We start from the raw sequence: 15,805 nt of genomic DNA, 5'->3' as shown, positions 1-15,805 counted from the left end.
CATTTATTTCAGGGTGTTAATCTCATAGGCAACCAACTCCTATTTAATAAACTCAAAACTCCCCAGGCCCTCCCCCTCAGGGATGCCTGCGTCTGTTCTCCCAGAGGCTCAGCATACATGTGCCTGCCCCTGTCTTTTCCTGCCTGCCCAGGGTGTTGACACAGCAGTGTCAGGACATCACGCAGCTGTCATCAGCCCCATGCCACAGATGGTCCCTCAATTATGCATCCCCCTTCCCAGGGCGCCTGCCTTGGCCACTCGAGCAGTCTACCTGCCACTGAGTTTCACATGGAACTCCAGAGGCCAGGAGGAGAAGCCAAGTGGCATGGGCTTAAGAACCTTTCGCTCCAAGGCGGGCTGGCAGAGGGAGTGGATTCCCCAGCCCTTCCTCAGCCCCATTTTTAATCACTAACCAAGGAAGGTAATGAGAACGTACTTGAATTACAAAGATTCCCATTTATTACTCTGGCCGCCCCTCCACAAAGCCTCCCTTTGGCAAAAACAGATCACTATTGACACTTTTAGAAGGCCCTGGGCCCCTCTCAATTATTGGCCTAATCTCTGCCTGCTCTGAAAGCAGAATTCTTTCCTAACTAGATTTTTTCAAAAGTTAAGAGGCTACTCTCTGCTTTCTTCAGCAGAAAGACTTGGTGAGCTAATGTTGGTATGTTTCATGGCCTCCGCAGCATCTGCAGGATGTGGAAAGAGAAGAAACAAACCAGATGTTTCCAAAAGGTAGCTCCACTAAGCCTTCTTAACATAATTATTGCAATAGTGTATCCGCATTTTATGGTCCCGCTTCTCTCTTGATACCTTGGGAACTTTTCCTGGAGAAATCCAAACCAGTAGATCTGAGTTCCCTCTAAACAGATTTGCAACCTTAAAAAAAAAAAAAAAAAAAAAAAAGAGAGAGAAAGAAAGAAAAAAAATTTGACATATATCCCCCATTAAATCCAAATTTCCTTTATCAAATTTTCGAAGGGAAAAATAGATTAAGGACATGTAGATATTTATCTCAGCCTTCAACATTTACACTCATTTGGTTAATTAGCACTTAATTACACTGTCAAAGGGGAAAATTTTACCACGGGGCGCGGGCAGACCAATGCCCTCCCTTCAGCCCCTCACTTCTGCCGAGAGAGAGGCCAGACCTCTGCTCCGAGCCAACTCCTTCCTCACGAAACATTCGTAATGATTACTTGACAAGGACTGTAGATACAAAATTGTGCAATGGAGAGCTATCACTCACGGGGGCCACGCTGAGGTTCTCAAGCTGGAGCAACAGTGCCCCCCAAAGCAAGCAGTCAGAAACATCCTGAAAGGCAACACGGGTCTGCCCAAACTTCTATTTTCTGCTTCATAAGCCAGGGAGCTATTTTAAGAGTTGCTGGCCGAAAAGCAGGCTCTATTACAACCAGACAAGCATTCCAACCAAGCTGGGGAGCCTCCGCTGGAAGCGGAGAATGTTTCCACCTATTCTAACTCAGACGCCGAGAATTCTCCGCGGAGAAGAGGGGGGTGGGGAGCAGGAGAGACACAGTAGAAAATCGGAAAACTTCAGAAGTCTGCCGAACTCAAGGGAACAAAGTCTAACTCAATTAATGCATAAATCTTATTAAGCGAAATGCAGCTGAATAGAGTCATTTGTCATCAGAGTTTCTCCATCTTGTAACAAATGGCAATATTTGGGGGTCTCACGGGTTCTCTGCCAAGGGGAAGACGTCATTAAAGCTGCTGGAAAATAATAGTATTCGAATTAGTTTAATTATGATGTGATGAATTATCAAAGCATTTTTTAAAAACAATATGCAATTAGCCTTTTTTTTTTTTAAGCCAAAGACTGTTTTCCAAAACAGGAAATGAAGCATAACACCCTTAATTTCATCGTTGGGGCAAAGTCCTAGACACCCTGATGCAGTGGTACAATGAGCATGTAATGAAACCAACTGTCCCCGCTCCAGCAACGCCCTTTGTGCATTGACTAGAAGGGCTTTTGGCTCCAAGAGTGGAAACTGCATTAAGCCAGAGCCTAACCCAAATTTTCTCTTTCAAGTTCTAAGCCCTGTTTTCTATTTTCCTTTATATCTTGGATAGGGTCACCCTATAAGAAATGAAATCTCACATTCCTGAAAGACAGTGAACTGATGAGGTCATATCAGCCTGCTTGGCTTTTATACTGCTCTTGAGGGTATTGCAAGGGGAAAAATAATAATAATAATAATGTGGTATTGGAAAAAGGGAATGAAAATGAGGACGCCTGAACATCAAACTTTTAAAACCAAACTGTATAATCAACAACACAATCGGATAAGCACCATCAGGAACAACCCCTCCCACTCCTTCACAAAAAACCACAAAGAGACCCCCAGCCACCATACTCCCACCAGAACAGCTAAAATTAAAATGGCTGATAAAACCAATGAGAGAAAATTAAAATTCTCATGCATCTTCAGTCAGAGCATTAATTGGTACAACCACTTTGGAAAACTGTTTGATGGTGTGTATTAAATATATAAATCCTAAGACCCAGCAGTTCTGTCCCTGGGTGTGTATCTAACCTAGATGGGCATATGTGTCAACCAAAAGGCTTGTACAAGGATGTTCACAGCAGCTTGATTCATATCAACTCCATCCTAAAGGCTCATCATTTGTAAGATAAATTGTGAGATAGTCATTCCATGGAATATTACATAGCAATACTTCCCAGACACACACACACACAAAAATGCACACTAGGTGATTTATCTTATATTTTGTTCAAAAATAGGCAAAACTAATCTGCGGTGATAGATGTTATCATAATGGTGAGGGAGGTAATGCCTGGACAGGGCCTGAGAGAGCCCTTGGGATGTGCTGGGATTGTTCTGTATCTTACTGTGGCTGTAGTTCCACAGGTATAGACATAAGCAAACATTCCTGCAGCTGGACCGTTAAGATGTATGAACCTTATGTATGAGATACCCCTCAAAAAGTAAAAGGAAAAGAAAGACAAAGGAAAAAACCTTCCCCCTCAGTCATCAGCTTCAAATGTGTCTCATAATTTCACTTCCTACATCCAGCCCTCCTGGGCTTCCTGCTTCCTCTGACAACCATCTGCAAACTTTCCACTTGGCTTACCAAGGTCCTGCCTGTTCTGAGCCCAGCCCACCTTGACATGTCTCACCACTCCTGCCCCATTTCTTCTTGCTGACTCCCTTCCAGCCATAGGGATAATTCTTTGAAACCTCCAGGCTTATTCTGACCTAGGTCTTGGTATTTGCTCTGAACTCTGTGTGGAACACTCTGCTCCCAGAACCCACCCCCAAGACTGCCCTCAACTCATCATTCCAATCCCGGTGCAAATGCCATCTCCTCTGCTGCCCACCCTAGCTAAAGTAGCATCCTCCTCTCAGCCTCTTTCACGCACCCACTGTCCTTATCCTCCTCAGAGCATACACAGCACTTATTCTCTAAAATTACTATTGGTTTACTTTCTTGTTTATTTTCTCTGTCCTCCACGAAAATGCATGTTCTTTGTAAGTGGTCAAGGTCATGCGCTCAAGGCCACTGCTATATCTCCAGTGCCCAGGATGGAGCCTGGTATCCAGTAGACACTCCATGAATATGTACTTAATGATGCATAAATGACTCAATAAGTTAACAGACATGACGAAATTAATAAGAGACAGTAGGACACAGTCAGAAGAGCACAAGATAAGAAATTTGGAAACTGAGAAGTTAGCAGTAGCTGATCCTCTGCTTTAACATTTTGGATAGTCCTCTCTCTACATCTAGTTGGGAGATTGGATAGACTTGAGAAGATCATACACAATTCAATATAGCCAAGAGCCAAAAGAGAGATCTCAAAGAGAAAGCCATTAGGTCAGGCTGGTGTGGTCAGGGGGCCTTGCAAAGGCTGTGGGGTTTTCACTGAGCCTGGAAGCCTAGATGGAAGCAAAATGGAAGGGGTTGGAGAGGAACTGAAACTCTTAAATGATGAACCTGAGTCAGTAAATATGCAAAAATGAAAATAACCAAGGAATTCCCCAAAGGCCAGGAACAGATAACTGTCACTTCGGTGGAGGATTGAAGGTTGGGGTCCCCACCAGTGTGCAAATAGTGGCTTTTTCCTCATTTTGAACACATCAAGTTATTAGAAGGGGAACTGGCAATTACCATGGAACCAACCTTCTCCCAAAGAGAAGCAGTTTGTATTATGAATACTGACCTCCTTTAAAACTGCCCCCGGAAAGGTGATAGGAGTCAAATGTCAGAAATTTGCCTTAATGTCTCTGGCCAGATAGAAATTTAAAACATGTATTAACATTAACATGTATGGGAAACGACACGTACACAAAACAACCAACCTCTGGAGATACAGTCTTTCATTCATTTGCTCAATATTTTGGCTGCTTATTTTTGAGAGTTAAAATGGTGTCTTGTTACCTTCAACTGCTATTATATAGCCAGTCATAAAGTTTTAAAAATATTATTACTTGTCAAACTATAAACTTTCCAAATAAATACTTTGACAGAGTAGGAATCATTTGATTAGATTGAGTATGTTGTCCAGAAATTGGAAAGTGTGTATTGGTGTGTCCGTGCCCATGAGGTGGGTACACAGAGTGTAATAAGTAACACACTTGCTTCATAATTTATAGGTTTAAAAAAAAGTGTGTAGAACCTAGATAAGTTGAAACTACCTGAAGTGGGATCCAAGCAGAGACGAAGAGGAAGTTCATTGATACCAACTATCCCTCGTTTGAAAAGCGTTTGGAGTGTGATCTGGAAAAAAGAAATAAGACTTAATTCTATTGTTATTTTTTTCAGAAATAATTCATTTCTTCCTACTGCACAGTTGGAAACACAGGGAAGGGTGGACAGTTCACTGCAGAAGGCTCAGTTGGAAGAATTTGCCATTGAGCTAGTAAATCTTGAATTTCAGGCCTCAAGTCCTCAACTTGAGATCTAAGAGGGGTAATGGCCACCTTTTGGTACACAACCAAAGCAAAGAATTCCAGCAGGTCATTTCTCTGTGGCTTTTCTCCTTGACTCCATAAGATTGGCAAAGTTGAGGCTGCTTTCTATAGCAACATTTTTCTGAGTCACCCAATTGGGTTAATCTTTGGTGCCTCTGGAATTTGGTATAGATTTCAGAAAACTCTCAAGGGGTAGGGCCACTGCCACTTACAACATCTGTACCTTCTGATAACACTCAAGAAATTTCCAACTGTCACAAATCACAAGTGACCACCCCAGTGAGAAAAACCTGTAGTACATTCTTACTGAAAGAAGAAAATCAGGAAAAGAAGAAAGGAAAAAGAGGATACCTTTCATTTATACAAAGGGGTAGAAAAATCTCAAACAATGAGACAAATTTCAAATTCTGCTTTCATGATTTGTCTCAGGCTGTGTCTACATGCTTGGCAATGAAACTCTGCTATCCTTAATTTTACTTAACATGATTGCTATGGTGCATGTGATGTATGATATCAGTTCTCCAATCTTAATCAATAGCTCCACAGCCATGATAAATTGGTCTCTTTGAAGCTTGCCATTGAAAGGTTTTGCACTACCATTCAATCATTCTAAGCTGTCCAAGTCTACCTACGGCTACCTATTTAAAGCCAGTTCTCTTTATAGGTTTTTTTTTCTTTCTATTAAACCATTATAATTTAGCTATTGTTCCCTAAATACTCTATGTGAATCCCCACATTCATGTCTTTGCTCATGCCACTCACCCTCCACCACACAATGCTCTCTCCTCTGTGAAAACAGGCTCCTCTGAGTCTGCATTCTTTGTCCCATCCTCTTCTTCTTCCATTGGACCTGCTGGTATCATTTTCTTCCCAGCATTTATTTCTTTTTTCTTTGTTTCTTTTTAGGGCCACACCCACAGCATATGGAGGTTCCCAGGCTAGGGGTCCAATCATAGCTGTAGCCTCCAGCCTAGCCAGAGCCACAGCAATGCTGGATCCGAGCCATGTCTGCGACCTACACCACAGCTCACAGCAACGCCGGATCCTTAACCCACTGAGCAAGGTCAGGGATCAAGCCCACATCCTCATGGATGCTAGTCGGGTTTGTTAACCACTGAGCCATGATGGAAACTCCCCTATCGCACAATTCTTTATCGTCAGCTATCTTTGTCCCTAATGGCAGAGACTAGGTTTTATTCTGTTTGGATGTTTTCATGACTGATGAGATATGCCATTCACAATGGGTATTCAACATACTAATGGCAGCACTGAAAACAGAAAATCTTGGATTCAGACAGACCTGGCTCAAATCCCACCTCCACTGCTTACTAGTTTCTTCCTTTCTCTGGCCTCCATACTCAATCCTCAAGCTCTGTTAGTTCTACTTCCAAAAGATATTGAATCTAATTACTTCTTCTTGCTATGGTCTATTTATACCACCATCTCCTTCCCCCAACTACTGAAATTGTCTCCTGACTAATGTCCTTCTTTCCATTCTTGCTCCTTACCTTCCACTCTCCTTGTTGTAACCAAATTTTCTGGTTGTTTCAAGTACACCATATATCTCACTCCCTTGCTAAGACTCTTCAGTGTTTTCCCACTGTCCTTCGAATCAAGCCCAAGTCCCTGACCATGGCTTCAAGTCCCTGCATAATCTGATCTGTGCCTCAGCATCATCTTACACCTCTCTACTCCTCTCTCACTATATTTCAGCCACACTGGCCCTTGGATAATTTCTAGAAATGGCTGAGTTCTTACCTACCTACCTTCAGAGCCATGACTGATAAGTTATCTCAACCTGGACTCCTCTCCCTTGATTCTCAATTGGGTTGGCTTCCTCTCATCTCTCAGGTCCCAGGATAAATGTCTCTTTGTCATTTTATAAGCTTCTTGATCCAGTCTATGTGATTCCTATCCACCTTGTTATTCTCTATTATAGCATCCTGTTTATTTCCTCTGTGGCCCCTACTACAGTCTAGAATTATCCTATTTATTTGTGTGCTTGTCTGTTAAATGCCAGCTCAGTGAAACGTACAATTCATGAAATCAAGGATCTTATCTGTTCTTTCCTCCACTGAATCTGTATCCACTAGAGCAGTGTCTAATGCATAGTAGATGCTAAATAAACAGTTTGGGAACCTTTACTAAACAGAAAACGTCAATTTACAAATGGATTCACAGTGCCTAGTCTTCAAGTTCTCCCCTCCTGACTTTTGTGTTGTTGTTACATGTTTTACTGGTACATATGTTATGCTACATACCATGTTATATTGTGTTATTATTTTTTAAACTAGTTCATTGTCTTTTGAAAAGATTTAGCTAATAAGAAAAAAAAAGATCTTACATACTTACCCATGTAGCTAATGTTTCTGATGCTTTTAATTACATTGTATAGATCTATATTCCTATCTGCTATCATCTTTCTGCTTAACTGATTTTCTTTAACATTTCTTGAAATACAGTTCTCCCAATGATGTCTTTTTCCAGCTTTTGCGTGTCTGAAAAAAGCCTTCATTTTGCCTTCATTTTGAAAGCTATTTTCGCTTGGTATACATCTAGCTTTTTTCGTTTGTTTGTTTCTTTGTCTTTTCTAGGGGCGCTCCTGTGGCATATGGACGTTCCCAGGCTAGGGGTGGAATCAGAGCTGTAGCCACCAGCCTACGACACGGCCACAGCAACATGGGATCTGAGCCACGTCTGCGACCTACACCACAGGTCACAGGAACGCTAGATCCTTAACCCACTGAGCAAGGCCAGGCATCGAACCCACAACCTCATGGTTCCTAGTCGGATTCGTTAACCACTGTGCCACGACAGGAACTCCTAGCTTTTGTTATTTTAGAATTTTAAAGATATTGCTCCACTGTCTTCTTACATCATGTCTAATGGGAAATATGCCATCATCTTGATCTTTGTCCCTCTATGAGTATTCTTTTTTTCTGTTTTAACCGTCTTATCTATTGCTGATTTTGAGCAATTTTATTATAATATGTTTGATGTGGGTTTTTTACATTTTTATAATTGGAGTTCATTAATTTCTTGGATCTGTGGATTTACAGTTTTCATCAAATTTGGAAATATTTTACCCATTATTTCGTCAAGTATTGTTATGTCTCACCCTTCTTCCCTTTTGAGAACTCCAATAAAATTTATAGTAGGTTGATTGCAGTTGTTCCACAGTTCACTGATTCTCTGCTCATTTTTTCTTGAGCTTTATTTCTCTGTGTTTCCTTTAGGATAGCTCCCATTATGTCTTCAATTTCATTAATTTTATTATGCAATGTCTGATTTGCTATTAATCCTATCAAACATGTATTTCATCTCAGGCACTGTAATTGTCATCTTTAAAAGTTTGATTTAGGTCTTTTTTTTTTTTTTTTTTACATATTCCATGTCTCTAGTTAACTCGTTCAATCTTTTCTTTGGTTTCTTGAACATATGAAATATAGTTTAAAAACTATCTTTAATATCCTGTCTGCTAATTCTAATATTGTCAGTCCTAGGCTGATTTCAATTGATTGATTTTCAACACAGATGTGTTATATCTTCCTGTTTCTTTGCAGACCTGATAATTTTTAATTGGATGTTAAGCATTGTGAATTTTATGTTGTTGGATGCTAGACATTTATGAATTCCTATAAATATTATTGAACTTTGTTCTGGGATATTAAGTTATTTGGAAAATTTTGTCCATGACTGGCTTTCTTTTCAGTTTTGCTAGGTTATGCTAGGCATAATCCAATGCATTATGAAATTTTCCAGTTTGACTGATGGAAACAAGTACTATTCCTTGTCTTGTGCGAATGTCAGGTCCTATTCTCTCTAATAATTCTGAGGGATTCTTTCTTCTTCTAGGGTAATTTCTACATTCACATGTGCTGTTTAGTACTTGGCTAAGTCTTCGAAGAGGACCCTCTACAGATATCCAGAGTTTTCTTTCTATATAGCATTTCTTTCTCTGGCACTCTGTGTTGTGACTTCTAGCTATCTCAGCCTCTCCAGAGTCTAAGCTTCATCTCTTTGTTCAGACAGTCCCCTCTTCCTGAACCACAACCTAGAAACATTCCCAATGCTATAAGCTATAGTAATTGTAGGGCTCAAGTCAATTGTTTTCATCTCACAAGGATCTCTGTCTTTTGATGCCTGATGCCCCATGACTCGATCTTTAATTGTTTCAGGAGGAAACCATATCTGGTCTATGTTACTCCATCTTGACTGGTAGCAGGAGTCCAAGGTACATGTGAGCATTGCCTAATCCTCTTCTTCATAGAGCTACTATCTGGGGAATTGGTCTAATGGATAATAAAAGGGTAACAAAAGGGAAAATATGAAAAAAAAAATCAGAGAAGGAAGAATGTACAGAAGCCCCACACCCTGGTTATGTTAGAGCTGGATAATAGAGAAAAGAGAAGGAAATCACTTTTACTTATTTAGTATATTATTTAGAGTGTATGAAACAGGCCATGTTTTATGAAATTCTTTTCTGCTTTGGTGGGAGGAAAAAAATCAAGGTAGAGGTAGTAAGGTAAAAGTAAAGCCATTCTTCAAACCCATCCCTCCCCCCCACATACCACACACACACACACACACACACACACACACACACACACCCTCTTATCTCATTAAGTGATGTGACCCTCCTCACAAAGGCGGGTCATCAGCAAACACAATGGCTTGTGAACACATCACGGGATGTGCTCATTATACCACAAAGACAGAGTAGGGACCAAGCAATCACAGGGCAACAGGGAAAATTGTTTTATAAGCCGACTTTTACAAATTGATTTCAAAACTGGGGAGCAATTACCATTAAGCAAAATAATTTGCTGCCCCGAAGAGGGTAGGGCAAGGCAGTAGGTCCAAAGATAACCTAAGCCATCATTAGAGAAATCCAGTTATTTAGTCAATTTTACTTATTTACAGGACCAAAGATTAATGAGTTCAGATACTCACTCAGACAGTAATTAGGTTTCAAAAACATACTATAACACAATCAATCATGGTTCTTGAACATAATGGCATTAGGGCAGAGCCCTCTTTCAGCTCCAGTTATTAGCAAGTGATTGGTGAACACTGGGCTAAGCTGAGAGGCTACCCCAGGGCCCTGCAATAAAATGAAAGAAGACCCTTCAATAAGAAGAAAGTATATCTTTGATCCTTTGTCCTTCACTTGGATATTCTGACTTATTGTGCTCAGGATGTGAGGTTCTTTAAGAGAACTTCAGAGATTGGTAGTACTTAAAAATACAGTTGGTGTTTCATTTTAAATATAGCTTTACTTGATAATCCAGCTATGTACAGTCCTTTGTACCTAATCTTTGAAGATACTATCACTTTATTTCAGATTTTTAAAAAAATTTACTTTCTCATGTGTTTATGAGTCAAGATAACTTATAAACATACCTCATGACACTGAAGAAAAAGCAAAAAAAAAAAAAAATCAAAAGCCAAAGAGCTTTAAATGAGGAAAATTTTTTCATTGTCTGCTTTTACTTAGCAAAAAACAGTTCCTCTTGTTACAAAACAGGGAAATCAGATAAAGGTCCAAGCCCTACACTCATGGACTCTCGAGTGGAGAGGAGACAGGAGAGAAAAGAAAGAGCAGTAATCACTTGGGATAACGTTTGATTTACAGAAACGTTGCAAAGATAACAGAGAGTTCACAAATACACTTCACCCAGGTTCCTCTAACGTTAACATCTTCCGTGACCTTGATATACTTGTCCTGACTAAGAAATCTACATTACTGTGTTACTATTAATGAAACTCCATGCTTCATTTGGTTTTCACCAGTTTTTCTACTAAAGTCATTTTTCTGTTCCAGAGTTCAATCCAGGATACCATTTTGCCTTCAGTCACACCTCCATTGGTATGGCGGTGACAGTGACAGTGACAGCCACTCAGTCTTTCCTTGTTCCCCATGACCTTGACCATCTAGAGGAATGCTGGCCACCTATTCCGTAAAACATTCCTCAGTTTGTCTGATGTTTTTCTCATGACCAGACTGGGGTTACAGATTTTTGGAAAGAATACCATGGAGGTGAAGTACCCTTCTCATTGCTTTATATAAGAGAGTATATGGACATCAACATGATTTATTATCAGTGACATTTACCTTGCTCACTCAGTGAAGGTGGGGTCTGCCAGGTGTCTCCATTGTAAACTTACTATTTTTTCCCTCCCGTACTGTTTTTTGGAAGCATGTAACTACATCCAATACCCACTTGAGAGGGAGGAAGAGAATTAAGCTCTGTCTCCTGGAGAAGGGGTTATCTCCTTGGAGTATTTGGATTTCTTTTTGTAAACAGATTGTCCATTTTTTCCCATTTATTTATTTATTCAATCGTTTTCCTCATTTATTTTAAATAAACATGTCCTCCTAACTGCCTCTCCCTATGTATTGGATTTTACTTCAAAGTATAGCAAGCACATTTGCTCATGCTGTATTGCAGACTCACCAGACCTCTTTGGAAGATACATGCTTGTCCTTCAAGAAGCCACTGTGCAGGTTATTATATTTGTAATTTTATTCTTCAAATGTTTTTCTTGACTTTTTTGCATGTAAGGTTTATTCTTCTGTGGTTATTTGTGTAGACTCCATGCATTTCCTTTTAAAATATTAGGAGTATTTCTGATGTAGTTAATTTTTCCTACAGATGATGCAGGTTATGGAATTAATTTAAAACTATGTAAACTCAGGCTGTGACTCCAAAAGTTTCTAAGAATGGCTGAAAAATCAAAATATAATATTACTATCCTTCAATCAAGCAGTTGTTTGGTTTCTATAACAGCAAACAAAGGATTTGACTGACTTTCTCTAAACTAATCCTGTTTCTCTCTGTTTCTATTTGGACCTACAATTCCTTTTACCATGGGAAAGTCATCAGGGAAAAAAAAAAAAAAATAACTGACTTCTCTTCCCCCTACATAGCCTCTTCTCCACCTAACCTTTCCCCAAGGGAAAAGACTCCTTTAAACCTTTAAATTTAGTCCTAGGATAGACAAGCTCAGCAGACCACAGGGATTTGCATCTTATGTTTGGTTCATCAGAGGCCCAATCAGTTGGGTTCCTGAATAAGCCAAACCAAATCCCTTGTGTCCTATGCCAGGCTCCTGTGAGTCACAAGTCCAGCCCTGGTTTCTCCCCAGCTTTTCCAGGGGAGAGCAACATGAGACCCAGGGGACCTCCTGCATGCCAGCTCTGAGGTAGAGTCCTGTCAACAAGGCATTGATTTCATATAATGGGTAAAGGCATCCCCTTGGTGTGTTACCTTTCAGGAATACGACCAATGCTAACACGTGCTGTAAGCCAGCCTTTCCTTCATTCTGTCGACAATAAGAAGCATGCAAGCACTGAAGGAGGAGCAGGGAATGGTACCGCTCCTGTACCAATGACCACCTGGTCCTGGGCACCCAACCAGTCCCACTGATTATAAAGAAGTTGTAGATCATTTTATCCCACCCACTGATGCTTCTCCTGTCAAGAACCCCTTCCTTGTTCCCTTCTCCATCTCATTCATCTTTCAAGGCCCAAAACACTTTCAAAGTTTTCCATAGCTTACAGATTTCTACTCTTCAGAAGTTCTGAGGGCCCAAACATACACACTTTTGATTACATGCTATCTTGTCTTTGCCTTTCATATGTGTTTCTTTTCATGCCATTTCAGCTTGTAGGCAATTTGAGGTTGAAAAAAAAGATCATCTTCCATATTTTATCAGTTCTTTCTGCTAGAATGTAAACACCATGAAGAGTCTTAAGATGTGTTTACTGCCGTGTTGGTTGTGCCTTCCAGCAGATCTCGAAGATAACATGGGCTCAATAAATATTGGTTGCATGAGAAAGAAAAATGAAGAAATCCTCATAGGGCTCAGTGCATCTCCTGGACCCTGTAGTCACATTGACTGCCTGATTAACTCATGCCTATTCTCAAGGCGCTTAAGATCCAGAGCAGCCATAAGATAACTATCTCTAATAGGTTTCTAGTAATGGGTAACTGAAAATGTTTTGTTTTATATTTATGGAGCCATTTCAAGCCCCTGTACCCAAATGCTTTCTTATCTCATCCTCTGAGCAATTTTATGATGTAGGTTTAGTGAGTGATTTCTTCTACCCTGGGAGAGTATAATTGAACCACCTTCAATATTTTTGAGCCGTTGATGCTGACAACACGGAGCTTTAGCCATAAAAGGTCTGGTTGAATAAGGAAAGTTAATTTCTGTATCTTGTCTTCTTTATTCCAGGAATATGAAATGATAATGACAACAGTAACAATCGCATGTCTTTCTCAAGTTTCCTTTTGGTTTCCTGAAACTAAAACACAAGCATTTTCTCGACATAAATTTTGTGTCTCCTACCCCAAGCCTTGACCTGTCACCTATCAGAAAGCAAGTTTTGTTGAGCATATTTTGCTTGAGGAGCCTTGAACAAGCCTTCACATCTCCAGAAGATCCAAGGATGGTCATCTCATGAGCATTCACAATTCCTTATGTATTTAAGTATATTTATATATTTATGCTTTTAATGACAAAATGATTTTAAAATGTAACAAAACTTCAAAGACATGTTGTATTAGGTATTGCTACAGATACACATTGTTTCTTCTCACAATGTGTTTTCTCTCAGCTTAAAAACAACAACAACAACAACAAAAAAACTATAACAATCCCTCATCCAATCCTTCTATGCAAGGGAGATTTCTGTGGATTAAAAAAAAAAACTTGTGATAGTTTGTAAAAATTTGATCTGGTCAAAAGTTACATTCAAAGGTAATTTGGTGACTGTTTATTAATCCGTTAGGGTTTGGGTTGTGTGTATTTGCATACATATATTTATAAAAATATATATCCATAAATGCTTTATTGCATTTCCTTTTCCGAGATGATGGTTTATCCTCTGACTTTCTCATTCGTACTTTCTCCTTTCTCTTGAGACGTCCCCTTATCTTCTTTACCACTTTCATCCCCTTATCCCCCAATCTTACCCCCTCCTAGATTCTGGGAATCTAGGACTTGTCCCTTTACTGATTTGCCTAAACCTCCATTTTCAGTACATGTGTATTACATGAGGAGGACCCTCAGCCCTATCCCACACTCCAAGCTTCTAAGAACAACCAGCTGAACCTGAGAAAACCCGAGGATGAACATTTTAATGGATGATAGTGTTAGGTCACCAGGGTCAACTTCCTTCGGTACCAAAGTCAAGAGAACTAGCCGCGGCACGATGGGGGCAGAGGTACAGGTCCTGGAAGGGAGGCAGAAACTTGATTCGGAACCTTCGACGTGGCATGGTTATGCCTGGGTATTCCCCGCTTGAAAATTCCTCCTTGCTCTCCTATGCATGGACAGTACACTCAGATTCCAGAGCAAAATAGGTTTCCATTTTTGAAAAAAATTAAACCCCACCCCCATCCCAGTGGATACAAATCCCGTTGCCCCTTGACAAAGACAAATTAAGCGGGTGAGCGGCTCCAGTGTTTGGGTTTCTCTCTGCTGAGGCCGAAAGCCTTTCCAGACGCAGCACCGACTCTTGGGCTGCAGCTTATGGTCAGTCCTTCATGTTCAGAGTTTCTCACATTCTGTCCCCTCCTCTCTGCCAATCTCTTCGGTGACAACTCACCCGGGTGGCAGGGCTGGGGGAGGGGGGGACGGGGGAGGGGAGTGGGAGTAAGAAGTGCGGGGAACCGAGGGAGAACTTGTCATTTTCAAGGGGTAAAAGATGAACTTCAGGCAGCCCAATCCAAACCCACAACCTAATTGAGGCTCTGTCCCAGTTTGAGCTATTACTCAATGTTCTGTGCTTTAATATTTTAAGAAAAGTTTATTATGACAAGTCAATGACAGCACTTTTAGTAGGTCAATAAATCACAGACGTATCGTATCACAGAGATGACAGCTATGTAAAGCATCACAGGGAACCTGATATTATTTCAACAAAATAGCAACTAGAGCCTCTTGGCACTTACTGTAATTTTAAGTCAAGGTTTAAAAATATATTATTAATATTACTGGACTGGAAGTTTTCTTGGATGGGGTATTTCTTGGATGAAAAATAAAAAATTTCCTTACAAAGTTTAGTGGGAGAGGGAATACGGTGCTAAGTGGGGAAGGGGTCGAAAATGCTACGTCGCCTATGCTCTGGTTATATTTTATAATTTGCTAATATCGGGGTGGGGGAGGGGGAACAACCCAAACCAGATGAAAAATAGGACAAAAAGATTATCGAGAACTTTCCTTCGTGGCCTTTCTCCAAGCAGATGAAAAAAGAAGAGATGTTAATTTTTTTTTTTTTTAAATAAGGTTTGGGGCACAACAGAGTATAGACTAAGGGCTGACCCAACCTTGTTTTGCTACTTTCAGACTGGAAACTTTGAAGCAGCTGTCAGAGCTGGGGTGACAGATGTTAGCAGTGAAGGGTGCAAAGGCAACAACTTACTCCTCCTTCCAAACTGTGAAAATTTTCCTGTGCCAACAATTTTTTTTTTCTCTTTTTTGAGAGGAGAGGGCAGTGGAGTGGCAGGATTAAGAAAGAATAATAAACTCTGAGATTTGGATGGTCTGTTCCTATTTGCAAAATGTTTTCGTGTATTTTATTTCATTGGATCCTCAAATCAACTTTCTTCAGTATGAAGCTTGGGCTTGGCTGTAATTCTTTTCACAGAAGGCAGAGGGAGGTTGAGTGACTTTCCCAAAACTCCACCACTGTCCATGGGAGGGGACAATACCCCGTCCCCCCAGCTTGAGGCACCGCTCTTCCCACTGCATTCATTTATCCTATTTTCCATTTGGTTTGGGTTTCTCTCCTCCTCCCACTCTGTTAATAGCAAACAATACAACATAACCGGAGTATC

At 40.4% G+C, this 15,805-nt stretch overlaps 2 long non-coding RNA genes across 4 annotated transcripts in view; one reads left to right on the top strand and one right to left on the bottom strand.

The window, feature by feature from the left end:
• The window catches only part of LOC146404751 (uncharacterized), a 44,667-nt gene extending 30,854 nt beyond the window's left edge, over window positions 1-13,813 (top strand). The window contains exons 2-5 of one of the 3 annotated variants that reach the window (XR_014839682.1): window positions 9,137-9,192; window positions 10,783-10,998; window positions 11,411-11,466; window positions 13,200-13,813. This is a non-coding gene — a long non-coding RNA (uncharacterized LOC146404751). The remainder of the gene's footprint in view (window positions 1-9,136; window positions 9,193-10,782; window positions 10,999-11,410; window positions 11,467-13,199) is intronic. The other 2 variants (XR_014839684.1, XR_014839683.1) reach the window with 2 other exon arrangements.
• LOC146404750 (uncharacterized) overlaps window positions 1-15,805 on the bottom strand; it is a 44,740-nt gene that overhangs the window by 3,572 nt on the left and 25,363 nt on the right. The window contains exons 2-3 of the long non-coding RNA XR_014839685.1: window positions 4,683-4,764; window positions 814-879 (exon numbers count right to left, since the gene is read on the bottom strand). This is a non-coding gene — a long non-coding RNA (uncharacterized LOC146404750). The remainder of the gene's footprint in view (window positions 1-813; window positions 880-4,682; window positions 4,765-15,805) is intronic.

Source organism: Sus scrofa, chromosome 3, assembly GCF_054392235.1.
Source record: "Sus scrofa isolate SSC_HxYL_T2T_F1_AM1 chromosome 3, Sscrofa_HxYL_maternal_Yorkshire_Landrace_v2.0, whole genome shotgun sequence".
NCBI lineage: Eukaryota > Metazoa > Chordata > Mammalia > Artiodactyla > Suidae > Sus > Sus scrofa.
Note: the sequence above shows the minus strand (reverse complement) of the source record. Positions and strands in the feature narration are given on the sequence as shown.